The sequence below is a fragment of the Hemiscyllium ocellatum genome, chromosome 19 (assembly GCF_020745735.1).
Source record: "Hemiscyllium ocellatum isolate sHemOce1 chromosome 19, sHemOce1.pat.X.cur, whole genome shotgun sequence".
NCBI classification, from domain to species: domain Eukaryota; kingdom Metazoa; phylum Chordata; class Chondrichthyes; order Orectolobiformes; family Hemiscylliidae; genus Hemiscyllium; species Hemiscyllium ocellatum.
In genome coordinates, this window is record NC_083419.1 from 75,026,454 (window position 1) to 75,054,219 (window position 27,766).

The 27,766-nt window shown below is 43.2% G+C and overlaps 1 long non-coding RNA gene across 3 annotated transcripts in view; it reads right to left on the bottom strand.

Moving 5' to 3' along the window:
- LOC132824798 (uncharacterized) overlaps positions 1-27,766 on the bottom strand; it is a 173,199-nt gene that overhangs the window by 134,517 nt on the left and 10,916 nt on the right. The window contains exon 2 of one of the 3 annotated variants that reach the window (XR_009645704.1): positions 1,941-2,010. The exons of the other annotated variants lie outside the window; for them this stretch is intronic. This is a non-coding gene — a long non-coding RNA (uncharacterized LOC132824798). The remainder of the gene's footprint in view (positions 1-1,940; positions 2,011-27,766) is intronic. 3 annotated transcript variants of the gene reach the window in all.

Consider the following 27,766-nt stretch of genomic DNA (forward strand, 5'->3'; position numbering starts at 1 on the left):
ATATAATGCGCTTATTGTAAATTCATGAAAATTACAACTGCTGAATATGTTTAAAGCAATTTTTCTGATAATAAAAAGATAATTAGAATGCTTATCACCAAAAAAAATTATTCACTTTGACTATTCAGCTGCAGGCAGCTCCCCTTCCTTCCACAAATGTACAACTTCCAACACTTCAAAATGTACTCTGATTGATAAAGGATAGAACAAACACATGTACGTTTTTTTTCTCGTGTTTACAAAAAAAGTCACGAATTTGAATATTTTTAGCTTTAAAATATTTAACCCTTGCTGAGATCAGAAATACGATAAACCTTCACGTTGAAGAAAAATGTAATCAAATCAAATCAAAATATACATCGATATTCACAATAATTGGGAGATTGAACACTGCAATATCTTTCCATCAGTTGATGTACCGAGCCATAATTCCACTTTTATATCCCTTACTGGATTGATCAGTTATTAGATATTAGCAATAACTAAATTATTAATATGCTGTCAGTGAACTGAATATTAAAGAGAAATCTCACATTGCTGTTTGAACATACAATGTGCTGAAATAAACAGTAATTATTGGCGAAATGTCATTAGATATCTCTTAATCGATGAGGCTATGGTTACTTTGATTGCTGAAATGAGTGGCATTCAGATATTTCCAATGAGCATTGGATGGAAAATCGCTCTTTTTGGTATAGACGTAAAAAAATGTTTTATTGGAGTATTGTCAATAAGAAATATAGGATTAAATTATGATGTGCATCTCACCTTACCAAATATTTTCATGTTTTCTAAAAGGTTTCTAGTCCAATCATCAGTTTAAAAGGGGTCATTTTGGTTCAGCAGATCAGTAACTGCAAACATTTTCAACACATCTCCATCAAATCTGATAATTTAGAAAAAAAATACCAAAGCATTACCTGTGTAAATGACAAAATATATCTTTAGCTTAGAGTCAAGTTCATTCTCTACTTATTTTATTCCTATTTTTGACACCAGTGACTAAATATTGATTAGATTAAATGTCATATGTGTTAGACATGAATTTTCTCTCAAAGATCTGTGCAACACAGGAATGGGCCCTTTGGCCCATAACGTTGTGCGGAACATAATACAAAATAAACTCACCCCTTCTGTCTACCCTTGGTCCATATCCTTCCAAATTATCTAAATGAACATTTAAAAAGCCCTAATGTATCTGCCTCTACCACCAACCCTGGAAGTTCATTCCAGACACCTACCACTCCCTTTGTAAAAAAACAAATTGCCCCTCACATGCCCCTTGAACTGTCTCCCCTAACCTTAAACGCATGTCACTTACTTTTGACATTTCAACTCTGGGAAAAACATTTTGACAGTCAGCCCTATTTACGTATCTCCTGATTGAATAGACTTGCATCAATTCTTCCTCCATCCTCCGCTACTCCACAAAAAAACAACCTGAGTTTTTCTCATGTCTCCAAATCCAGGCAGCATCCTGGTAAATGCCCTCTGTACCCTCTCCAAAGCCACCATACCCGTCCTATAATGTGGCGAATAGGAGTGAATACAATACGTTAAGTATGCCTTAACCAAAGTCTTATAAAGTTACAACATGCCATCCTGACTCTTGTAATCAGTTCCCTGACCAATAAAGGCAAGCATGCCATTTGCCTTCCTGACCACCCTATCTACTTGCATGGTCACGTTCAGGGAGCCATGGTCTTGAACGCCAAGATCCCTTCGAACAACAAAACTGTTCAGGGTCCTGCCATTACCTACTTTTCCTTAATATTTGAGCTCCTAAAGTGAGACACCTCACAGTTGTATGGATTAAACTTTGCCTCTAATTTCTCTGCCCATATCTGCAATTTATCTTTTTCCTGCTGCATTCTTTGAAACCCTCTTCATTATCCATAACTGCACTGAACTTTGTATCGTCTGCAAACTTATTAACTCACCAAATTAGATTTTAATCCATGTCACTTACATATATTTGTCCCGCAAACAGAAGGGTTCCAGTGCAGATCCCTGTGGGAAAAAGACAGAAAATGAGGAAAATGCAGAATTCTTGAATAAATGAGGTTTCTTTCAATGACAAAACTATTCTGATGAATAATCTCTGAAGGTGTGATTTTTGTTTTGTAATTAACCCAATATTTTAATTCTCAGTTTACTGATCTTATTGACTATCTAGTACAAACTGCTTTGAAAATATTGAATCATTTTAAGTGTTGAGTTCTAACATTAATTATTCTTTAATTGTAATTTCAACTATCACACCATCATGAGAGTTGAATCTATTATTTCTTAGTGCCATTATCATGATGAAATATTTACTCTCGTTTCAGGTCAACTCACCTGCAATCAAACAAAGTTTCCTCACCCAACACTCATAGTAACTATCTCATTCTCTTTCATTTGAATTCTCAAAATAATTAAATGATTATTAATCAGTCTTATCAATTAAGAGGTGGCTAACTAGTTTTCACATCAATATTTCAGTTCTTTCCAACATCTTGCACAATTACATTGCAATAAGGGGTGTTCTCATCCTTCTTAAATTTGTTATCAGCTATTTTTGTTTCTGATTTCCAGTATCCACAGTTTTCTGTGTTCTTGTATTAATTGCATTTCATTTCAATGCTAACATTTCTATTTTTCCGATTATTACAATAAGAGCTAAGTCTTTTTCATGTTAAACATTATATTAATTTCACGTGTTTCTTGTGTATACAAACCAGAATTAACAAATGTTTGCTCTATTCTTTTACAATAAATCTTGAATTCTTAGAAATCACAATTTTGTGAAAATGAGGGAAATTATCTTTTGCTTAATAGTCACATTGAATGACTAATGCTTTATTTCCAAGTCATGTGCATTACAAAGCAGTTTAATTTTGAGTACATAAATAACTGCTTCAAACATATTTAATTACTTGATTATCATGAGATTTATATTTATTTCAGATCATTGTCGCTTCGTTACAACATTTTTAGAAATTACTAATTCCTTTTATCGGTCCATTACACACTGGAATTGTCTAATACAACCCAGTCTGATTATCACAATAAATATTTGAGCAGTTTTCCCTGTGAGTAACCACAGTAAGTATGTGATTATAGTCCTGCCCTTCTTGCATAGGAAGGGCTCTGGTAATGTCTGTCCTGAAAGACCAGGAGGTATGGGTTCAATTCCAACCTTCAACAGAGATGTGTCAAAGCACATCAGAGTTGATTAGAAAATATCTAAGTGTCTTCTGAATTGTTTTTCAATCCAACATTTTCTCAACTTGTATCCGTTGTTCATTGTAATGTTCACAATATCTTGAATTTATTTGCTTCCGGTCACTGACTAAACCATGAATGTTATTATGCTGCTTCTAAGTACCTCTCAACTTTTAATAACTTTGCAGTCATAAAGATTCTACAGTGTAAATTACATTTAAGGTAAGGGGGAAAGATTTAAAAGGGATCTGAGGGGCAACTTTTTTCACAATGTGTGTTTGGCTCACATGGAATGGGATATGAGAGGAAAGGCGTTGGCTGGTACAATTATAACATCTAAAAGAGTTTTGGACAGTTACATGGATAGAAAACGTCCAGAAGGATATGGAACAAAATGGGGCTAGTTTAGTTTAGGGAATCTGGCCGGGCTGCCTGAATGGCCTGTTTCCGTGCTGTATCAAGCTAGCATAGTACAATTCAAACTTGACTGCGATGGGTAAAGGAGAGAACAAATGGGTGTTGATTCGATTTTGTGTTCATAAAAAAGTGACATGAATTTTAAATAATTTTGTCACAAGAAATAGTTCACTCTTATTGTGATCAGAAATACAATGAATGTGAGCATTGAAGTCAAATATAATTAAAACAATTCAACTGTGTTTATATGGTTAAAATAAAAATTGATATTCACAATCATTGTGAGTTTGTACACTGCCATATCTTCACATTACTTCATGTACTGAGCCATTATTACACATTTATACCCCCTAATGAACGGAACAATAATTAGATGTTAGCAACACTTAGATTTTGAAAATCTATCAGTGCACCGTGAAGAAGGAGAAATTTCTGCAATTTTATCCTGATCGATGATCCAACATTTGTGTCTGAATCAGGAAGAAAGTAAGGAGATAACCAAAGTGAATATCAGAGTGACCACAAGATACAGTCCATGACATGTGATAGAAAAAGGAATTTGCATAATTTCATGGTTATTAATAATTAATAATTAATTCCCTCCGCAGCTACTGAAGCAGTCCAAGTCCAAGTACAACAAGATCTGGACAATATCCAGGTTTGGGCTGACAAGGGGCAAGTAACATACATCCCACACAAATGCAGGCAATGACCATCACGTATAAGAAATAACCTAACCACCATCCCTTGACATTCGATGGTGTTGCCATCATTGAACTCCCACTATCAACATCCTGGGAATAATCATTGATCAGAAACTGAATTGGCCTCACCACATAAACACGGTGGCTACAAGAGTAATTCAACTGCTGTCTCCTGAAAGCCTGTCCAACAGCTACCAGACACAAGTCAGGAGTGTGATGGAATACTCCCCACTTGCCTGGAATGTGCTGCCCTAACAACACTCAAGAAATTTGTTATCATCCAGAACAAAGCAGCCCGCTTGATTGGCACAGCATCCACAAGTATCCACCCCCCCTCCCCCACCACCACCCCCACTGATGCTCCGTAGCAGCAGTGTATACTATCTACAAGATGCACTGCAGGAAATCAGTAACCAGCACCTTTCAAACCCACGGCCACTTCCATCGAGAAGGACAAGGGCAGCAGCTAGATGGAAAGACAACTATCTTCAAGTTCCCCGATAAGGTACTAATCACCCTGAATTGGAAATATATAGCTGTTCCTTCACTGTCGCTGGGTCAAAATCCTGGAAATCCTCACCCCAAAGGTATTGTGCTGTATACCCACAGCAGGTAGGCTGCAGCGGCTCAAGAAGACAGCTCACCACCAATTTCTCAAGGGCAACTAGGGATGGGCAATAAATGCTGGGCCCAGCCAGTGACACCCACATCACATCAAAGAAATATTTTTAAAATGACTACAAGATCAAAACAGCTCCACACTGTCCTAGCTGCAATCTCTGCCCTTTATTGAAAAAGATAAAAGAATCTGACCTTGCTCAACATTCTCATCAAAACCAAGTACAGTATTCACCCCAGCCCTCTCTTATATGAACCAGCAGCATTTCCACCACCAACCGTAGATCCTCTTAAAATATTTTGTCAGTAACTTTTAATTAACTGGTTACTACAATTACAATGCAATCTCTACAAACAGACCAAATACCTTTTATGCAACAACAAATTTTCTAACGACTTTTCTCGATCTTTGTCATTCTTTTTAGGTAGATGAGGTAGGGAGGGATGGAAACACGACAGTGATGTAAGATATATGTAATACAGTGAGACAGGGAAGCTAGTATGGCTCATGTTGACTCTTAGACCCCACACAGTGAAGCAACACATTCACTGCATAATAAACATAGCATAACATTTCAACCCCACTCACACCCGGCGTGACAGAAATAAAATGTGGATCGGTTGGACAGGATAGGTTTGTTACAGTTAGAGTTTGGGAGAGTGAGGGGTGACATGACTGAAGTATCTAACATCCTGAATGGTTTGATAAGGTGGATGTAGAAAGGATGTTTCCACTTGTGGGTCATTCCTGAACTAGAGGGAACTGCTTTAAAATTGGGTTCACCCTTTCAGGACAGAGATGATGATATTTGTTTCCCATCAGAGGGCTGTGCAAATTTGGAACTCTCTGCCCCAGAAGGTGGGCTCACTGAGTATTTTTAAGACACAAGTTGATAGATTCTTGATAAATGGACGTTGAGGGGAGATGGAATAGAAATCACTAACAGCACAGGCCTGGTCTTATTGAATGGTTGGGCAGGCTCGAGGGATCGAATGGTCACCTTCTGCTTTTCTCTCACATGATCCAAGGAATGAGAGATTTGTTTAAAATTCATTCACTGGGAGTGGGTAACACTGGCTATGGGCAGCATTTATTACCCAGAGAGCAGGTAAGGGCCAACCACATTGCTGTGGGTCAGGAGTCACATGTAGGCCAGACTAGGTCAGGATGGCCGTTTCCTTCCGTAAAGGACATCAGTGACCCAGATGGGTTTTTCCTGACAATCGAGAATAGTTTCATCAATAGACTCATAATTCTAGATGATTATTAAATTCAAATTCCACATCTGCCGTGGTGGGATTCGAATGAGGGACCCCAGAATATTCTCTGGGTCTCTGCATTAACAGTTCAGCAATGATACCACAGGACTGTTCCCGAGCTACAACGGGTGGGAACCAAAACCTTGATCAAACTGGGAGAATTAAGGAGCGTTGAAGGGAATGGGGGAAGAGAATGACCAAGTTTAGGTTCAAGGCAACTGAAACTAAAGCCACCAACAGGGAGGAGAACAAAGTAAGAAACCCTCACACAGCTGGAATTGGATAAGTGCAGATACCCCAGGGAGGTGTGGAACTACACAGGGAGGACAGGGTGAAGGCCCGGGTAGGGTTAAAAGCAGTGAACCAAATTTTGAAAATATCTTTCTGAACATAATGTAGATCAGGTTAAAACTGATGTAGGTGTCTGACACAACTTGCTGCAAGGACACAGACAGTAGAATCTGAAGTGATCATGAGGTAATGGAGGTAGAATGTGGGAGACAAGCTGGGACTGTATTGGAGTAGTCATGGTGAGGGGGAACAAATGCTGGATGCAGGGTTTCAGCAGCTGACGGACTGACGCTGAGGTGAGACATCGGAAACTGAGCAAGTGAGCACCATCTAATAGGACAGAGAAACTGGTCCCTCAGCCTGAAACTGACTGACCACGTGGCTGTCAGTGACTCCAACACAAGTGAATGGAAACATTGCTCAGAGCCTGTTTCTGTAACATTCTACACAACCAGGAAATAAAAAGCGAAGAATGAGCTGAAAACAAGGCCCTGCTCTGTTAGAGTCTAAACTATTCAATGTTCAGTTACTGAACATTATTGATTCACAGAATATTCTAAGCTGCAGAATCACAGTAAAAGGAGAAAGTAAACAACATTCTTGGCAAAGACATAATGAAACAACTCCTTGTATAAAAACAGCTGAGAACAAAGGGGCTAAATTCTCCACAAACTGACAAACACAGGTACCATCGGTTTATAGATTGACAATGAAATTCTTCAGAAAAACACTTCCCTGCCGATGGTGTGTGAACTGCCACTTATTTCCTTTCAAAAGAATCTCTGTTTCCCCTCCGAAAAGCAGATGTGTCGCGCACTTACAGACTGCCTTACAGACAAAGGAAACCTGATCTGAGACTCGCAGGTTAATGAAGCTATTAGTGACAGTCCATTGCACACAACAAGAGCTTAGACCACAACAGATTCTAGTGAAACCAACAATGCAATGAAAAAGGTGAATTAGTCTTTATAATCATGCAGCCTCTCTCAATCAAACAATCCCAGTCAACCTCCAAACATTTTAAAACGATTAATACCAATGTATACATATTTATTTACTTTCCCTAATTTCCTCCAAAAATATATCTAATTATTCCCTTCAAAGTACATTTTGAATGGTCAATTCATAATCACAATTCATTTGCAATTATTCTTAGAACAATACAGCTTGCAAACTAAAATAGTTTTCATGTTAATAATGACACTGGAAACTTTGTTATGTAGTTTACCCATATTTCCAAATATTGTTTTGGTTCATTATTGCAGTGAAGCTAAAATTAAAGTCTATTGATTTTCTCTGATATCCTTCCATTACTTTATTCCCTAATAACAATGCCCATGGTGTAATGGGTGACAAGCATTACATGAAATTGAATTTTCATTGCAGGAACTGGTACAAATGATCACATATTATTCGGTTCATTCATTGTCGTTGATGTTAGAAGTTATTTTCACTGTATGGTCATGTTAAATTCACTTAAATAATCACAGTACAATTCTCACCACTATAAATCTGTAAAGTGAATGTCACGTTATAAATATTTCAAGCAAAACTAAATTTACATTTTGTTCTGTTTTATTCCAGGAATGATGGAATGTGTTCCATTATTATGAGAAACAGGAACAAGTGAAGGTGGTGCCTCTCAGACGTGAGACCTAAAAGCCAAAGGACCAGGTGGTAGTTACAGTGGAGGATGTACCTAGTGCCCCGTTCTCCTTAGAAGGCAGTGAGGATGGTGACACTGGGTAGAACGGGTTAGATGGTGAAACGCCCACGTATCGACAGAGGGACAGCAATGGGTGGGATGACCCACCACCCTGTAAGGCCCAGAAGGCCGTGTCCATGGCACCGCTCGGCATCAAAGCTCAACGTGGCTAGACAGTAGGGAGCAACAAAGGGAACTGACAGAAACCAAACCTGAACCGTTTACCCGGCTGAATGACAGGTGTTGGTGAATGACCATCCAGCCTGATAGAGAAATGGTATTAATGGGCCTTATTGAGACAATATGGATGAATTAATTGAGGTACACAGTCTCACCGAAGATGGTGTCAGCCAAGATCTCTCAGGCCAAGATGCCCTGACGTGTACAGCGGAACCTGTCCCTGCAATGAGAGTATTGGGGTGTGAGCCGGTTCCCCCCAGTGCACAGCTGACCAGTGCCTCCAGACATTTACAGATATTACAGGGACACAATGGGGAGGAGACAGGCTGGACGGTCTAAAATAACCTTGGTGACGCAGGGACCCAAGGGTAATATCAGGAATCATACAGAGAGGAAGCCTGAGGTGTGTAAGGACCATGGGGGATTACCAAACCCCAAACTGTGATGATGAAATCGGTTTGATGTGCTTAAAAGATGACATGGGACCCCATTTAACTGTAATTATAAACATGGGACTCCCAATGGGAGATAATTCTAACCAAATGCTGAATTGGTCATGAGAGCTGAGGCAAACACAGAAACACAGGGGAATAGCTTCAGTACAGGGAGAGTAATCAGACCCACAATGTTACAAGGGAAGCAGGAAAGGGCACATAGCCAAGGAACGTAGGCAGAGAGAGGGAGATAGGTGTTCACATTGTGTGTGGCATGTGCTCACGTAGGCACATGCAGAGCCCATGAATATTTATTGATGCTGTGTTTGCTGTATTAATAAATATTAATACAGGAGCAGCTATATCAGTTACCGATATGGATTTGCCCCCACCCTCTCAATTACTAAAATGAGAGCAGTTGGAGAGGGAATCGAGGAAGCTGGATGAAATAAACCTGTCCCGATTCAGATCATGGAAGTGGTAAAATATACTCAGATATGGGAGTGTGAATCTGAGGAAGGGACCATTCTGGGAGTTGCTATTTTAGAACAGTTCGGAGCAACTATTGATGTAGAGACCTGAACTGTAATATGGGAACAACCTGGACAGGCCTGAGACAGGAAGCAAATGGAGGCGACATCTTCAGAGTAGTTGCATTGCAGGGAGACTGGAACAGTCAGGGAATCTGGGGAGTTATAGCTAGGACCCAAACAGCAGTGTGGGGAACTCAAACAGGAATGTGCGTTATTATCTGTGGATCCTGTAAAGATCGAGGGCCCTCTCACTCCCCACACACACAGGATCCCATTAAAGCTGGGGCTGAGGAGGCAGTCATTGTGACAGTAACAGATTGAGAGAAGCAGGGAACAGTCAGACCGACAGTATCCCAGACTAATTCACTGAATCCAGACGGCTCATTCCACCTCACTATTGATTATACCTCCCTCAGTAAATCCACCACTAAAGAGTATCCTACAGTAGCGAACCACACCACTGTATTTAATGGATTGAAATCGCAACAGGATATAGTCTCAGCCCTTGATATTGTGAATGGGTTCTGGTCCATAATGGCAGAATAAGCTGATGTTTACTATCAAAGGAAAACAGTACACCTGGATCCAGTTATCTCAGAGATCCCATAATATTCCATTATATCCCACCGATGTAAGGCTGGTGGAGTTAGTCTATTTAATCTTACCAACACCTCATCACCTCAGTTGGTGAGAAAGAACATATCCAAATATTAAACATAGTATTGTGTCAGTTCAGGCAGGCCGGGCTTAAAATTAACCCACAGAGAGTGCAACTGAGAAGGTAAGTAGAGGCGTACCTGGGACATCATATCAGGGAGATCAAATCAGGAAGGCAGAGGGGATAATCCCATTGGAACGAAAGACCAGGATTTTATAACTATCCACCTGCACATTGCGAAGGGGTAAGGCAACCTTTAGATTGTTTAATTATTGGAGGCCTTTTGTGGAGGCCAGGATTGGCAGAACCATCACAAGCCCTGACAGAAGCACGGACATTAGCCAGGGGTCAGGGAGTCAGCATATACACAGACAGTCAGCATGCCTTTGGTATTGTTCATGACCATGTGTTGGTCTGGGCTCGGTGAGGGTACATCACCTTGTCTGGGGGCCACATAGAGCATGAGGAAACGGTCAGAGAGTTAGTGGAAGCAGCTAACTTTCCCAGTGAAGCAGCAATAATGAAGATTATAGCTCACAGGGAAGTACAAACCCCACACCAACGGGGCAGTGAGTATGTGGCTAAGGCAGGTAAAATACTGACTGAAACAGTGCAGACATTTGAGGAGATGGCAGTGGCAGTAGCTGCAGAAGTGAGAGAGGATGGTTTAAAGATATTCCTAGAAACAGTCCCACAACAGGAGAAAGAGGAATAGGAAAAGGGTGGGGCAGTAATTGGACAAGACAGATTCTGGATGATCCAGCAGTGCCACTGCACTGTATAAGACAAACATTATTAAAATCATATCATGAGTCAGCCTATATAGGGCAGGATACAATGCAATATCAGATGCTCCACTACAGGAGGAGGCCTGGAACAGGGAGAGATACAGCAGCTTTTTGTTGAAGGGGTGTAGTCTTGTACACACTATATGAGCCAGGGAAAGCAGTCAGGATAAAATAGAGGCAGCAGCAGGGACCCAGGGGCCCATGGGAACAGTTACAGATTTTACATACACCCCCATCTCAATCTCAGGGAAGGAAATCCTGCTGGATCTTAATAAAAAGGTTTACGCAGTGGGTGGAAGCATTCCCCTGCAGATTCTGACCAAGGGACACATGTTACAGGGAACATAGTTAAACAGCTCTGTGGCCTGTTTGGTACTGAACAGAAACCCCATCTCCCATCCCACCCCCAGAGCTCAGGTACAGCAGAAGGAATGAAGCAGACACTGACACCGGTTCCTCATGCTCGATGTGGCCCCCAGACAGGGTGATGTACCGTCACCGAGCCCAGAGACAGGCAGAGATGGGTTAGAGTACTCCCCACCATACTAATTAAATTGACATCAATCCCAGCAAAGGGAACATGGCAGTCCCCCTTTGAATTAGTGACCAGACGGACTATGCAGGTGCCACAGGGTGTGGCATTGGGAGCGCCCGAGATGTCCAATGGCAAGGATAGGGTCAAACAACTCTTGAATGAACTGGCAAAGCAACTGCATGAGCTGAGAGGGGAAGTTGTAGAGGGACAGCGAATCAGAAACTGGGAAAGGGAGCACAGAAATATCCGAGCTGACATTCCAAACCCAGGAGATCGGGTCGAGAGAAAATATTAGCGGAAAGCATGAAGGAAACCCAGCTGTACTTGGCTGGGGAAGCCAAAGAGTTCTCGAGAGGGAGCTCTCCCACCATGCTTAAGTAAGGAGCGCTGAATAAAGTTCACGCGCGCTGCTAAACTCAGGCTCCTCTCTGATACTTCTCCCAGCAACAGTTGTGCAGGGACATGTTGCTGGCTGGAGGTCTGTGGCCAGTGCCTCTGTTCCACAAGGATCAGAACTGGGACATCTGTTGTTTGCAACATATATCAGTGATTAGCAAGAAAATGTAAACAACTTAATTAGCAAGTTTGTCGATGGTACAATTGATGAAGCTGTGAACAGTGAAGAATGTTGTCAAAGGACACAGCAAGAAAGATCAGTTAGAAGGTTATACGGAGAAAATACAGATATATCTGATTTGGACAAATGTGTGGTGATGCATTTTGGGAGGCACATTGCAAGAGGAATGTATACACTAAACGGAAGGGCCCTGAGCAGCATTGATATACAGAGGAGATCTTCAGGTGTACGTTCACAGCTCCCTGAAAGTGGTAAAGGAGGTGGATGGCAGGCTTGCCTTCTTCTGTCAGGGGAGTGATTATAAAACTGTAATCAGGCCACCTTTGGGGTATTGTGTGCCGTTTTGATCACCGCATAAGGAGGGTGTGGAGGCTTTGGAGAGATTGAAAACAGGTTTACCAGGATGTTGTCTGGATTGGGAGAGGTTGGAACGACTTGGATTGCTGTCACTAGAAAGTCAGTGGCTGCGGGGTGACCCAAGAGGCACAGATTGAATAATCTGAATCTTTTTCCAAGGTGGAAATGACAAATTCTGGAGGCCGTAGGTTTAAGGGGAGAGGGGGCACATTTAAAGGAAATGAAAACCAAAACAACTGCAGATGCTGTAAACCAGAAACAAAAACATTTTTGTGAAAAGTTCAGCAGGTCTACCAGCATCTGTGAAGAGAAATCAGCGATAACGTTTCTGAGGAAGGGTGACCAGACCCGAATCATTAACTGATTTTTCTTCACAGATGCTGCATGACCTGCTGAGCATTTCCAACAATGTCTGTGCAGGTTTAAAGGAAGTTGTGTCAGGCAAGTTTCTTATGCAGAAGGTGGTCAGTGACTAGAATGTACTTGCCTGAGAGATGGTAAAAGCAGAAACAATCACAATGTTTAAGAGGCATTTGGGCAGACACATAAGCAGACATGGGTTGGCAGGGATATGGACCATATACAGGCAGATGGAATTAGTTTGGAATGGTATCATGATCCGTACAGACATAGTGGGCCGATTATCCCAGTGCTGTCCTGTTCTGTTTTCCGGGGCGTGTAGAATGTGTCGAGCAAGAGATAATATTTTGAGTGGAATATGTCTCTTCATTAGAACACATAGTAAGTTGATGCATTTTGAGAGAAGCAGTGTAGAAAGGGAATATATATTTGATTGGAACAGACACAGGGAGCAGGACAGCAGGATGGGGGACAATGTGTACAAATCATTAAAGGAGAGAGAACATAAAGTGTTTTGAGTAAACGTATAGGACACTGGGCTTCATTAATAGAGCAAATGATAACAAACTCATGGAATAGATGCTGACCATTGACAAAGCTCTAGTTAGGTCACAGTCAATCATTGCAGCCAATTCTGGTCACCAGATTCCTGGTCAGGATGGGGAAGTTAAAATACCACAGAGGGGCCAGTTCCATACTTTGCTTTCTTTCAGGATGCATTGGCGACTCAAGGGTTAAACATTCTCCTGCCAAAGGACTTACTGCTGCATTGTAAGAGTACTAGGCCTGTACTCTTACAATACAGACAGAACACATCAGTAGGGGGAGGCGACTGTACCTTCAAATTCGAACGTATTGCAGCCACACATGTGGATTCCCCCGTAACCCCACACAGAGGAATTTGCCCTTTCCAGACAAGACAGAGAGCCCTGGGCACAACCCTGTTAAACTGCCTCCCTCTCCCATTGTCTTACCTCCCCTCCATATTAGCATAGGTAAGTGAATCCCCCATTTACTGAAGGAAGAACCCTTCTGCCTTAATCTCTTCCCATCAACACATAATCATGAACAATACGATCATCAGTTTCTGTAATCCATTCACACTTTACCACAGGACATCGCCATTCATCAAGCTTTGTAAGGTCATAATTACCTGCTTTAAACAATGTAATGGCAATTGCCCATGTGACTGATATGTCTTTGTCTAATTCCTATTAAATATACTGTCTCTGTGGGTAAGGCAGAGATTCATGAAGAACAGTCTCTGCAATTAGACACTCGGCTACGTTAGAGATGCTTTGAAACTCTCGCCTGCAGTCCGATAATAAAGTTACTGCTGTTGTGCAGAAAACTTGCATCATTTGGATTTGTGGAACAAAATAGGCACCAACAATGAAGGATATGAGTGATCTTCAGGGTGTGGAGTACAGACTTACTGGAGTGGTTCACTGATGAAGAAAATGCAGTCACTGAATTGATTTGAAGAAATTGCTATTTTATTTGAAGTAAACTAGTTGAATATATTTTTGATAGAGCTGTATAAGATTATAACGCGTCTAGATATAGCAGACAAAAATATCTGTATTCGATAGGTGATCGCACAAGAATTAAGATCAGATGTAAAGTTTTGATACAGCGGGAGATGAGCAAGTGTTTCTGCTGACTGTATTGGCTGGGAATATGCAGAACAAGCTGCCTATTATGGTGGTGCAAGCAGAGAAGATGAATGATTGATAATAACAATTAGATCAGATCTGAGGGAAATAAAATTGCAGAGTTTGGGGGACGTATGGGGAATGAGAATATTGGATTCTGCTACAGAGAGCCAGCTTGGATTTGATGGGCCTCTCTCTGTGCTATAATGCATTTTATGTGGACTTGCTTAACTTGCTCTGGTCACTGATTAAATTGTCATTGAGGTAAATATGCTCAGTGTTCCTACTCAGTCTAACACAGGCTGTCCTTCCTCAGCAGGAGATAAAGTTTTACTGCCTTATACTGGGTTCTGGGAGGGGGGGGAAGGGAGGGGGCGGTGGGTGGGGTGCGTAATGGTGTGTATAACAGTATAACAGTGTATAACAGCACTTATCTGAAATCAAAACACTAGTGCAGCTACACTAGGGACAGACTCTGGAAATGTGGGGAATGCCAGAAGGGAATTCTTTACCCATTCCCACCTGGAAACGGGCCAAACCAGTCAGTCAGGGGAGAAGCTGTTCACCCGCTCTGTGCGTGTGGGGGGGGGGAGAGGGGGAAAGGGATTCACTCAGGCAGCCATCCTGCTGAGACACCAATGAATTTACTCATAAGCACAACTTGAAGGACTTTTTTTTCTCTTATTCACACCAAGTAATGAACAATGGTATTGGCAGTTCATAAAGTTTTTTGCATATAGAGAACTTAGCTTTGGAAATGTTCACAGCAGTGTTGAACATGTACAGATTCACACTGGGTAGAGACTTTTATTTTCCTTTCTTCATTCACAGGATGAGGGTATCGCTGGCCTGGCTGCATTTACTGCCCATCCCTAATTGCCCAGAGGGCAGGTATGAATCAACCTCATTGCTGTTTATATTGATATTAATCAACATGAATGTCAGACTAGATTAATTATCATCAAACTCAAATCCATTTGATAATCATATATTTACAATCAGTGTTCAATTCACCAAATGTAGCTGAAGGGAGTAATCTTCAAGTGATTCTAACAGAGAAGATACCTGAATACTTGTTCAGCAAATTAAAGCCTGTTGTGTTTAGATAATAATAATTTTAAAAATGTAACTTGAGAATAATGGAAGAAGTTGATTGTTGAGTAACTGATAATCTTGTTTTAATCTGAAGTTAAGTTAGGATTCGTTAACAAATGGTAGGGAATCCCAGCCCCATGGAGTGCACATCCAGTTCCATGTGGGAAAACCAGGACACTTCTTGTATCAGCAACAACCACAAGAACACGGAGGTGACACTGGAAATGTCAGGAACACGAGTTAATCCATGGTTAAGGTACTGCACTCACTCCTAGTCCCCACGTTGATGTGTTCTCAGCAGAGAGGGTACAGAGGAGATTGATCAGAATATTTCCATGATTGGAGAATGTCTGCTCTGAGGAAAGGTTGGATAAGTTGGGCATGTTTTCCGAGGAGGATGAGCTGAGATTTAATTAAAGTGATAAGATGCTGAGGAATCCAGATCGAGTGAACAGGAAGGAGCTATTCATAACAGAGAGGTCAGAAACTGGAGGTTTTAGATTGAAACTAATTCTCAGATAAAGGGGAGTGGATGGTGGGGGGCAGGAACTCACTGATGGGGTGGTAGAGGCAGTAGCCAGCATCACATTAGAATAAAAGGACATGGATGTAACTGAAACCCTGGAACATGCAGGACTATGGACTAAAGTCTGCAGAATGGGATCATTGTGATTTATTTGACATTTCTCCAGAATATTAAACTCAAGTCCACTTTCAGAATTTATGAATATCATCCGACCTGAATTCCAAACGTCAGACTAAATTTGTCAGTAAGTTCCAGCACAGATCGAGGCTACTTGGTCCATCCTGTATGTGTTGGATGTAATAGAACGATCCAGGTTTTACAGCGTTCTGTACTCACCAATGACAGCAACAATTTCAGACTGTGAACCCTGTCCTCTATGTTGTTATAATCTTTTTTTTTTCAATGTATTTCTTTGGCAGCTGCTCAACTTGTTTCCTTGTTTCGTTCCCAGCCCTAACTCCATTCCCCGTGGCCTTGAGGGACTACCATTTCTGCTGTTTAATCTCTCTGGTCTTCCCCCGAGTGACAGACTGTCTTTTTGTCCTTGTCTCACCCCCACCTTGCTCACAACCTGTTACATTTCTGATGGTTCCCAGACCTCTGTAACTTTCACTGCGCCCCCTGGGTCAATGGCACGAGTTTTGAATTCTTTTCCTCCTGAGATAATCAGAAATCTTTCCGGTTGCAGTTTCCCCCAGATTTTATTTTGAAAAAAAAAGAGCATTTGTGTCAGAGTCAAGTATTTGTGAGCCTTCATCCACAATCCTGAGCACTTAGACATAATATGTGACCCTCCCACAGATGTGCAGGTTTGCTGGATTGGCCATGCTAACAGGGCCTGTAGTGTGTAGGTTAAGTGTGTTGGTTTAGCTATGCTAAATGTGGGGTTATGGTGGTAGGGCCATTGCAAATTCGATGGACCGAATTAGTCTCTTTGTGCACCTCAGGGATTCTGTGATTCTAACTAGTTGTGCTTGTCGACACGTTTTCCTCATGCCAGGTTCATTCAGCTCAGGTACACACGCTGCCTTGGTGTTTCTGTTGGTTCTCGCTCAATCCTTTCCTTCTGTTTTACAGCAATTTCACACTGTATGTGAGGGTGAGAATGAATTTGTCAATACAAATACTCCAACCGAACCGCACAGGTCCGGACCTGTTTCTGCTGCTGATGTCACTTACAGGGAACAGGAAAATAAAGGTTCAGTCATATATCTTACAAGAACACAGAGGTTACAATCACCAGGAATGGCTACACAGTTAAAACCCTTTTCTCAAGAAATAAAGGACGCTGGAGAGACAGCCTGGTACAAGTAGGAAGCTTTGTGTCTGTATTTTCAGAGATTTGAGGTTGAAATCATTGGGTTTGAAGCATGTTTCATTGCCCCAGGTCATCAAATGTGCTAGCTAAATGTGCCTCTTTCTTTCTGTCTTTTTGTCTGAGTTAACAATCAGATGGACAGGTCAGTCAGTGTCTGTGTGCTTTCCCAAATCTCTGAATCTGTTTCCCCCAACAATCTCAGGTGCCTCACCACTCACTGTGTAACGGAGAAACTCTGCCGTTACAATGAGAACTATCTTTGCTGTCACCTCTCCTCGTGCTTCCGCCTAATCCCAACTTCCCTTCATTAAATCCCAGCTGCCTCTAGTCCACCCACATGGACATGTTGAAGAGCATGACAGGAGAATGGATTGAAACCGAGAGTTCAATACCCAGGCTGAAATAGGAAGAAGGAAATAAATGGGGTTTTTGGATCCCAGGGGATACAGACTCCAGGCTGAGTCCTTGTGGGCATTCCCACAGTAATAAGAGACAGCATTCCATGATGAGAGTTCAACCCGTATCGCAGGAGAGGGAGCCACTGAACATAAGCAGGTTTGGTGCAAACACAGGAGGTGTGTTCAGTCAGTAACAGTGTGTTAGACATGGAGGTGAAGTGAGCAGTGAGGGGAAATGTTACCACAAGCTGCAGATGGACAACTTTCATTGGAGCAGGAGGAGACCATTTAGCCCCTCAACCCTGCTCTGATATTCAGGATGATCATGGCTGATTTGTGGCCTAACTCATCAATAAAGTCCTCTGCAACACACAAGATGAATATTGAAAAACTGCATCTGCAAATGCTGGGAAATCAGAAACAAAACCAAACATTGCTGGAAATTTTCAGGAGGTCTGGCAGCATCTGTGGAGAGTGAACCTTTGGGACCAGTGACCGGTCAGGTGACCAGCTGCAGCTGACCATTCTGCTGTTTCTGTAACCCTCTCTGGAACAGGTTCTGGTGCGGGGGGAATGAGATTGTCAATAATAACTGAGAGACACAGGAGGACGTGCTCAATCTTTCACTTGGTCTTTTGGTCTTTCACTTTTAATTCAACTGCAAACATTATTCATTATTATTTCTGAAATAGGATAATAGGCCAGCAAACAACTCTTCATGTCATTGGGTCTGGGAAACTGTGTTAACTCTGACCTGGTCCAGCCGACATGTGAATCCAGACCCTGAATAATGGGGTTCACTCTGAACCATCTCCTGGGCAGTCAGAATGGATGATAAATGCTGCCCCAGCAAGTGATGCCGTGATCCCATGAGCAAACAAAACAATCCGATCGCTGTGGTTAGTTGTGAACTCGCTGGTGTTATTGGAATGTTTATGGGGTAAAGGGAGAAGAATGGCATTCAGTGAGGGTGATCCTATGGAGAGCTGATCAGCCAATCAGCCTCCTTTTGTACAGTAACAATTCTGTGAATAATTAATTCTGAGCCCTCTAAGGAAATATCAGAGCAGGGTTTGTAAAAAGGTCAGATTGAGTGAGTGTCTCGGTGAACACAAGTGAGACACAGGTACAGAGAGGCTTTGGGATGGATTAAATTAAATTGTATACATTTGCACCGGCATCAACATTACAGCAGTTAAAAATGGGAGTGATCGAGAGAGTGGAATGAGAGCAGCAAATAAACCTTCAACATTAATGCAGCTAAAGGGGATGCTGGGTAAAGATACCGTAGTTAGTGTTTATTTCATTCCAGGCACACCAGCTAGGGAGCACATCCTTCCTGTATCTGTCCTATCGAGCTCTTGAAGATTTTTGTTCATTTGAAGTGTTTCATGTTTAGATACTCCAGAGAAGACAGCTTCAAGCTCCTCAATCTCTCCGGCCAGGGCAATGCTGCTGTTAGAATTCAATTCACTGTGGCATGTTACTGGCTGCTTCATGGACTGGAACTGGCAATTGAGACTGAAAGGTTACTGTATAAAATACATTCAACAGTATTGCCAGACGTGAGTGATTTTAGGAAAATGACCTTGCCTTACGGGCATTGAGTGTCAGAGCACTTCCTGTTGTGGGACATCCTGTTTAGATTCAATCTATTGATAACTATGAGAACTGACTAGCACTGGCTCTGTCAAAGTGGTCAGAGCATTATGGCTGTCATCGAAGCTGGTAACAAACTTCCCATGGGTTAAAAATTGTAAATGATAGAATAGGTACGAGGTCTGATGATAGTGTTGGAGTATTGATGTTGTTGTTAATCACATTAACTCGGCAGGAGTTGATTGAATTCATATTGTCTCTTTCTGAATCTCAGGATGTCTCTCTGGGCAATGAGTCTCCACAAACAGCAATGAGCAGGGGTCATCTGTTTTGATTTAAATTGCTCTATAGCACTGCTGCTTCACAGCACCAGGTACAAGGTTGGAGTCCAGCCTTGGCAACAGCCTGTGTGGAATTCTCACATTCTCCCCAGGATAGTGTGGGTCCACTCCAGGTGGTCTGGTTTCCTCCAAAGATTTGTGCGTTAGGTGGATCAGTCGTGCTAAATTGTCCACAGTGTCCAGGATTGTGCAGATCCATTGGATCATCCATGGGGAATGCAGTGTTACAGGGGTGGAGTGCTCCAGGTGGGATGCTCTTTGGATAGTTGGTGGGGTTTGATGGGCCAATGCTCTCCTTCCATACTGTCGAGATTCTGTTCTATGATTGAGGATAAAGGCGACACAGCCGGGTGTCCTTGGAGAAGGAGCATGTGGTGTGTATCAATGCTCTTGATGCCTTTAAATAGAGGTGGGCACCGCAGGGGATATAGTGCTTTATGTCCACCGCTGCCCACTCCCCACAACTCTACTTTGGGTGAATAGACAGGACTTATTTTTCAGGGTGTTTGAAATTTTTAAAAACTGTTATATTCAGATAGTTTCATTTCATTTCTTTTAGTTTTATTTATTGTGGAATAAACAGCTACAACATTTTAAAACCAAATTCACAAACCTTGTGTTAAAGATCAATGTTAAATAAAATCCAAACTGTCCCTCACTGAAAACTGATGTGGAAGCGCATTCGCCTGCAGAATCCCTGCCCTGCCTTCTTCCTACCCAGGCTCCATGGCTATATACATACCTGGGAGATAGCAGCAGGAGGCCATTCGGCCTTTCAATTCTGCTCCACCATTCAATGGGAAACAGCTGACCATCCAGCTCAGTCTCCTGTTCCTGCTGGGTTCCAATCCCCTTTCATGACTTTACCTCGAAGAACTATATCTCAGTCCTCCTTTGGCTTCACTGCCTTTTGTTCCAGTGACGTTGCTGTGTTACTGTGTGGGTGTAGGCAGGGGTAATGTGATGGTGCTGCCTCCTGGAAGTTGCACTCAGCATCCCTCATCATCCTGCAGTAACATCAACTGGGTTTCAGCAACTAGAGATAGAACCCATTTCCAGGATATGGGCATCACTGGCTCAGCCAGCATTTATTCCCCATCTCTAGTTACCCTGGAGAAGATGGTAGTGAGCTGCTGTCTTGAACCATTCACAGTCCATTTGGTACAAATAGACCAACAATGCTGTGAAGAGAGTTTTTCAGGATTTAGGCCGAGTGATTCTCTATCTTTGGTTCTTCAAATGCTGGTTAACTTAATCACGGTCTGCATATGAGTTTGAGATTTCAGTCTGCAAATCTTCACCGTCTAGCACCCTGTATAAAGGAATACGTACAGGTTAGAAATTCATACCAGACAATTCTAGTTTCTCTACAATATCTATTACCCCTTTCTTCCCCCAAAGCTGTAACCCTCCAGCCCACTTACTCTCTCCCACCATTCTGACTCTGCTGCCCCCTAGTGTACACCCTCCACATTCTCATGGAGTTACTGATAAACAGATCCATGCCACCACTTCCCGGCCCTGGTTAGACTCTGCACCCTTTCTGGGTTCACTTCCTTTCCCTTCAGTTGCTGCAAGTCAATAATGTAACAGCAGAATGAAACAAAAGGAAACAGAAAGGGAGGTGGCAGATCCTGGACAGAAGAGGAACTTTCAGTCTGGGAGAATGGGTCAGATCCTTCTTTGTTTCCCATTGGTCGATTCCCAGTGTTATGACGAGTTGGGGATGGCCTTTGTAGTGACACTTTGAACCCCCGCCCCCACCCCAACTGATATGTTCGTCTTCCAGCCAATCACAGTGTGAAGTACTTTCCGCTAGTTACCCCAAAGCACATGCTCCAAAATCGGCCCACATTCTGTACATTTACAGTGCCAGGCTTCCCCACACACGTGTGGTGCCCGCCTCAGGGATTGTGGGAGTTATAGTCCCCATGAAGCTACTGGAGCCCTGTGTCTGGAAAGTGAATGAAAACTGTGGACTGGAGGGTGTTGTGTATAGGATCCCCATTCAGACACACAGGACATATGGGCTGTCACTGGGTTTTACTGAGACACCTGCTTCCACAACCTGATTTCTGATGTAAGGAACACAGATTCAGCCAATTGCGGGGCGGGGAGGTTAATAACGGGGAGCAGATTTTAAGCAGAGATGGCTCAGTGGCGAGCACCACTGCCTCACAGCGTCAGGGACCTGGGTTTGATTCCAGCCTTAGGTGACTGTGTGGAGGTTACACGTTCTCCCCATGTCTGCGTGGGTATCCTCTGGGTGCTCCAGTTTCCTCCAACAGTCCAAATATTTGCAGGTTAGGTGGATTGGCCAAACTAAATTGCCCACAGTGTCCATGTATGTGCCGGTTAAGCCATTAAACATGGGAAATGCAGGATCACAGGGAATGGGTGGGTCTGAATGGGATGCTCATCATAGGGCTGGTGTGGACTCGATGGGTGAATACCCTGTTTCTGCACTGTAGGGACTCTATTCTATTCTCATGAAGAAGAATGTACTTGTCTCAATGTGTTGTGAATCTGTGGAATTCCCGATTCAAAATGCGGTGGATGCCAGGACAATGAGCAGATTTAATGAAGAGATACTGATATTGAACTTGTGATGAGATGCAGGGGGAGAGAGCAGGTGGCAAATCCAGCTGAGACCGAGGTGAGCTCAATCATCATCGAAAGGCTACACCATCTAACACCCTGTATAAAGGAATATGTACAGATTAGAAATTCAGAGCAGACAATTGTAGTTTCTGTGGAATATCTTTTTCCCCTTTCTACCCCCAAAGCTGTAACCCTCCAGCCCACTTACTCTCACCCACCATTCTGACTCTGCTACCCTCTAATGTACACCCTCCCCATTCTCATGGAGTTGTTGATAAACAGATCCATATCACGACTTCCCGTCCCTGGTTAGACTCTGCACCCTTTCCGGGTTCACTTCCTTTCACTTCAGTTGCTGCAAGTCAATGTAACAGCAGAATGAAAGAAAAGGAAACAGACAGGGAGGTGGCAGATCCTGGACAGAAGAGGAACCTTCAGTCTGGGAGAATGCGTCAGATCCTTCTTTGTTTCCCATTGGTCGATGCCCAGTGTTATGACGAGTTGGGGATGGCCTTTGGCCCCACATGGGTGTAGTGACACTTTGACCCCCCGCCCCCCAACCGATATGTTCGTCCTCCAGCCAGTCACAGTGTGAAGTACTTTCTGCTAGTTACCCCAAAGCACATGCTCCAAAATCGGCCCACATTCTGTACATGTGCAGTGCCAGGTTTCCGCACACACGTGTGGTCCCCGCCTCAGGGATTGTGGGAGCTGTAGTCCCCATGTGCCCAGTGCTCATCTTCTTACGGTAATAACTGGAAAGCTGAATCCAAAACTCACCACCGTCACCAAAGGAGATTTTCGGAAAATGTAGGATAATCAGGTGGATTCGTGTTCCAAACTTAGATAGTGAGGAAGCATGTAGGAGATAATGATTTTGCAATTTTAAACTGAGGGGAGACAGTGATTTATGGGTTTAGACTGTGTAGTACATTCACACCGTCCAGAATACTCTGTTGTGAATATCCATCCTGTACTTTATTACAAAGTTAAGGGCACTGATAATGAAAACCAAAACACCCAGGAAACATCCCCTCACCTTGTAATCTGATAAAGGACTTGTGATAAGTATGGATGAATTTAGAATACAGATGGAAAGCGGGAAGATTAAATCCAGTCTCAAGATCCTGTGCTTAAACAAAGGTGACTACAATAGGATGAGACAGGAGTTGGCTAATGAAAACTGGAAGCAAAGAGTTTACGATGGGGTAGTTGACGGCCAGTGGGGAAATATCAAAGCAATTTTTCAAAGTGCTTAGCAAAAGTATATCTCAGTGAAAAGGAAGGACTGTAGGAAAAGGAGTAATCTGCCATGGGTGGCTCAGGAAATAAGGGAGTCTATCAAATTGTAATAGAAGGCATACAAATTGGCAATGATCAGCGAGAAACTAGGAGATTAGAAAAACTTTAAAGATCAACAGAAAGCTAGATGGGATTGGGGATAAAAAGTGACGAGTAGCTATCCGGAGGGCCAGAATAGCTGCTGATACTGCTAGAGGGGAATATGTGACCTCTATAATTAGATTACTTACAGTGTGGAAACAGTCCACACCGACCCGCCGAAGCGTAACGCACCCAGAAACAATCTCCTACACTGACCCCTTCACCTAACACACAGAGTCGCCAGAGACTGGAATTGAATCCCGGTCTCTGGCGCTATGAAGCAACAGTGCTAACCAGTGTGCCACCGTGCCACCCACTAATTATTAAAGTACTTAACTGAAGAAGTCTATCATCATAGAGCTAGACCTGATCAAGTTAAAAATTACGCCGTGCTCGGAAAGATAGTGCTTCCAAAAAAAACCCTGTTGGACTATAATCTGGTGTTGTGAGATTTATAACTCTGTCCACCCCACTCCAACACCGTCTCCTCCACATCAATATCCTGACAGACAATCCCACTGAAACTGAAGCGCCTGTCAGGTACTGAAGTGAGCCACGGAGGGGTGTGGGGGAGGGGTGCGATGTGAAAACAACGTGCTGAATTGAACTAGACTTTTTTAAAACTGCCAGTGCCATGGAGATAATCCTGATAAACAGCCTCCATTCAAAGCTACAAACTTTGCTAACATGGACTTGGCTGTGTCGCAGTAATTTTTCCAGACGCACTGACATTTGAAATATTGTCCACGGACAGAATACACACCTTTCCTTCCAGATGAAAAGGCCAATGATATTCAGATCGGCACGGATCCAGTAACCATTGGGTCTGAACATGAAGCTCAATTTGAACTTCTCATTCACAAATCCACCCTTTCAGTACCCTACAACAGAGAAAACAACTCATCACTGTTAATACCGGATGGAACTTTATAAGATAATGATAGTATTAAATTGTAGTTTCCTTGTTCCCCCCAAAGCTTTAAATCTCAGTCTCACAATTTCTCTCTCTTGTTAACTGAAGACCAAACCAATCTCCTCACTCCTTCCCTCCACACCCAGTTTTGACAAACTCTCTCCTCTCCTTGAATTCAGTTACCTAGCTCTGGTCTGCAGACTAAGAACCAAATCAATGATTCTGACTCAGAGCCTCCCGGGTATTGGTGAATCCTCCCGCCAGGTCCCCGGGTTTCCTTCCTGGTCGGAATCACATTGGGGAAAAATCAATCTGGAACCTCTCATGTATATTCCCCACCTCCACCCGCTGATGAGAACCATCCTGCACACACTGCATCCTGCACACTGGCAAAATCATATCTTTTTGAACTGAAATAAACCAAATTAGAACTCTAATTACAGGCCCATCCTTTTCCCTTTCCATAACATTCCTGAATTTTCACAAAATGTGTTCTGATAACTTTCTGTAAAATCCTCCCCCATTCATAATTTGACCACTCATCAGGATACCAGGAGAGGGGCTATTCCCCGGGTCCTGTTCCCAGAGGAGGAAGATAGGGAGCTGCCAATGATAGATTAATCCCACACACCCACAGCCTCCCTCCCTGGCACTGACCCACCCTGTGGCCAATTGGCCAGCACTGCGCCTGTGCACTGGTCTCCCCTCCGACAGCACATGCTCCAGATCACACAGGAGCCAGGGTGATTGACAGCAGCTACTGCCCAATAGGGTGGAGGGGGCGGGGCTGGAGGACTGGGACAATGGGATTGTAAACAATGAATGAACGAGGAGGGACAAGGGGGATGGACAGGTCAGTGAGGGACAGGAGCAGTGCAGCAGCAGGAGGGGATCCTGGACAAACTGAGCAATGGGAGAGTCTGACAGGAGAGAAACTATAGGAAGGTTCTGTTGAGGCTCAGGCAGGGACAGCTGGGAGACAGTATGGCCTGGTGGCTTGGGCACGTTTTCTAATCATCCTCTTCAAAGATGGTGTTACTCAATTCTGAACCCGATCCTCCTGGTCCAGAGGCAAGGACACTACCACCATTTTTTTGGTGGGCTAGTGGAAAGAAGGGAAGATGTTCTCAATCTCACTCACATGGAAACTCCATGAGCTCCTCCCATTTACTGTCTATGGTGGGGATGGAGGAGACAGAGCAGATGGGAGTGGGTTTGGGATATAGGGACTGCCTTTCCAAAGGTGTTGGTGATATTAACAAGACTCAACACAGTCACTAACACAAAGCTGGTGTATGTGAACTTTATCCAGAATATGAACACCCATAACTGGGTGACGCAGACCCCAGTGTACAGAGTTAAGTCCTGTATATTATGAACAGCTTTGTTTGTGAGACATCACATCTCATGAACTTGAGTCAGTTTTTGAAGAAGTAACAAAAATGATTGATGAGGGCAGAGTAGTGGTCATGATCTACATGGCCTTCAGTCAGGCGTTTGACAAGGTTCCCGATGGGAGACTGGTTAGCAAGGTTAGATTTCATGGAATACAGGGAGAACTAGCCATTTGGATACAGATCTGGCTCAAAGGTCGAAGGAGGAGGACGGTGGTTGAGGGGTGCTTTTCAGGCTGGAGGCCTGTGACCAGTGGAGTGTCACAAGGATCGGTGCTGCATCCACTACTTTTCGTCATTTATATCATTGACTTGGATGTGAACATAAGATGTATTGTTAGGAAGTTTGCAGATGACATCAAAATTGGATTTGGAGTGGACAGTGAAAAAGATTACCTCAGAGTACAAGGCATCTGGATCACATGGGCAAATGGGCGGAGGAGTTCAGTTTAGAAAAAAATGTGAGGTGCTGCAATTTGGAAAAGCAAACCTTAGCAGGACGTATACAGTTAATAGTAAGTTCCTGAGGAGTGCTTCTAAACATGAGACCTTGTTCTGCAGCTTCATAGTTCCTTGAAAGTAAAGTCACACGTAGATATGATAGTGAAGGCGGCAGTTGGTCTGCTTGCCTTTATTGGTCAGTGTTTAGTATAGGGGTTGGGAGGTCATATTGTGGCTGTACAGGACATTGGTCAGGCAACTTTTGGAATATTCCATGCAATTCTGGTCTTCCGATCAGAAGAATGTTCTCAAACTTGAAATGGTCAGAAAAGAATTACAAGGATGTTGCCAGGAGTTTTACCTGGCGTGTCGGAGGCTGAGGGGTGACCTTCTAGAGATTTATTAAATCATGCTGGACATGGGTAGGTTAAATAGACAACGTCTTTTCCCTGTGGTGGGGGAGTACAGACCTAGGGAATAGGGATATGAGGGAAGGCAGGGATGGGGTGGCAGAGGGTGGAGAGACAGAGAGGCTGGTGGGATGGAGAGGGGTGGCACAGAGAAGGGGGGAGAGAGAGATGGGGAACAGACAGTGGGGACAGAGGAAGCAACGGGGACAGGCGCGGGGAGGGGGCAGACAGACAGATGGGGGACAGACAGAGAGGGGGAGATGGGGGGAACAAACAGACAGAGGAGACAGGCAGAGAGGGGAAAGATGGAGAGAATTGTTACAGAACAAAATTCAACCCTGTTGCTGTTTTCTCTCCATCCCCTTCAATCCCTCTGAAGGGCTCAGAACAACTGCATAGTTCCTGCAAAGTCGAGTTTCAGGGAGATCACTTGTTGACATTTGGGATGGTGACCATTACTGGTCAGGGCACTGATTAATAAATGGACTGGGTTCAATTCCACTGTCTGTGTGGTGTTCGCACATTCTCCCAGTGTGTGTCTGCGTGGCCTTCCTCTGGGTGCTCTGGTTTCCTCTCTCAATCCAAAGTCTTGCAGGTAAGGTGGATTGACTGTGGGAAACGAGAGGTTACATGGTTAGGGTGGGATGCTGTTCCGTTGATTGGTATGGTCTCATGGGCCGAATAGCCTGTTTTCACACTGTGAGGAGTCTGTCACGGAGTATAGGGATTAGGAGGTCTTGTTGAGGCTGTATAGGGCATTGGTGAGGACAATTTTAGAATACTACATTCAATTCTAGTCTCCCTGATTTCAGAAAGATGTTACCACAATAAACTCAACCTCAATGACAAGTTCCTGGGAAATGTTGACGAATAAACAGACCATGCAATGTGGGGAGATAGCTCCTTGAAAGTGTGGTTGAAGGTAGACAGGTCGGTGAAGGTGGAGTGTGTAATGCTAGCTGTTACTGGGCAGTGCATTGAGTATAGGAGTTGGGAGTTTGTTGGCTCGGCCACTTTTGGAATTTCCATACTGCTTTCAATTCCAGTCTCTCTGCTATAGGATGGATG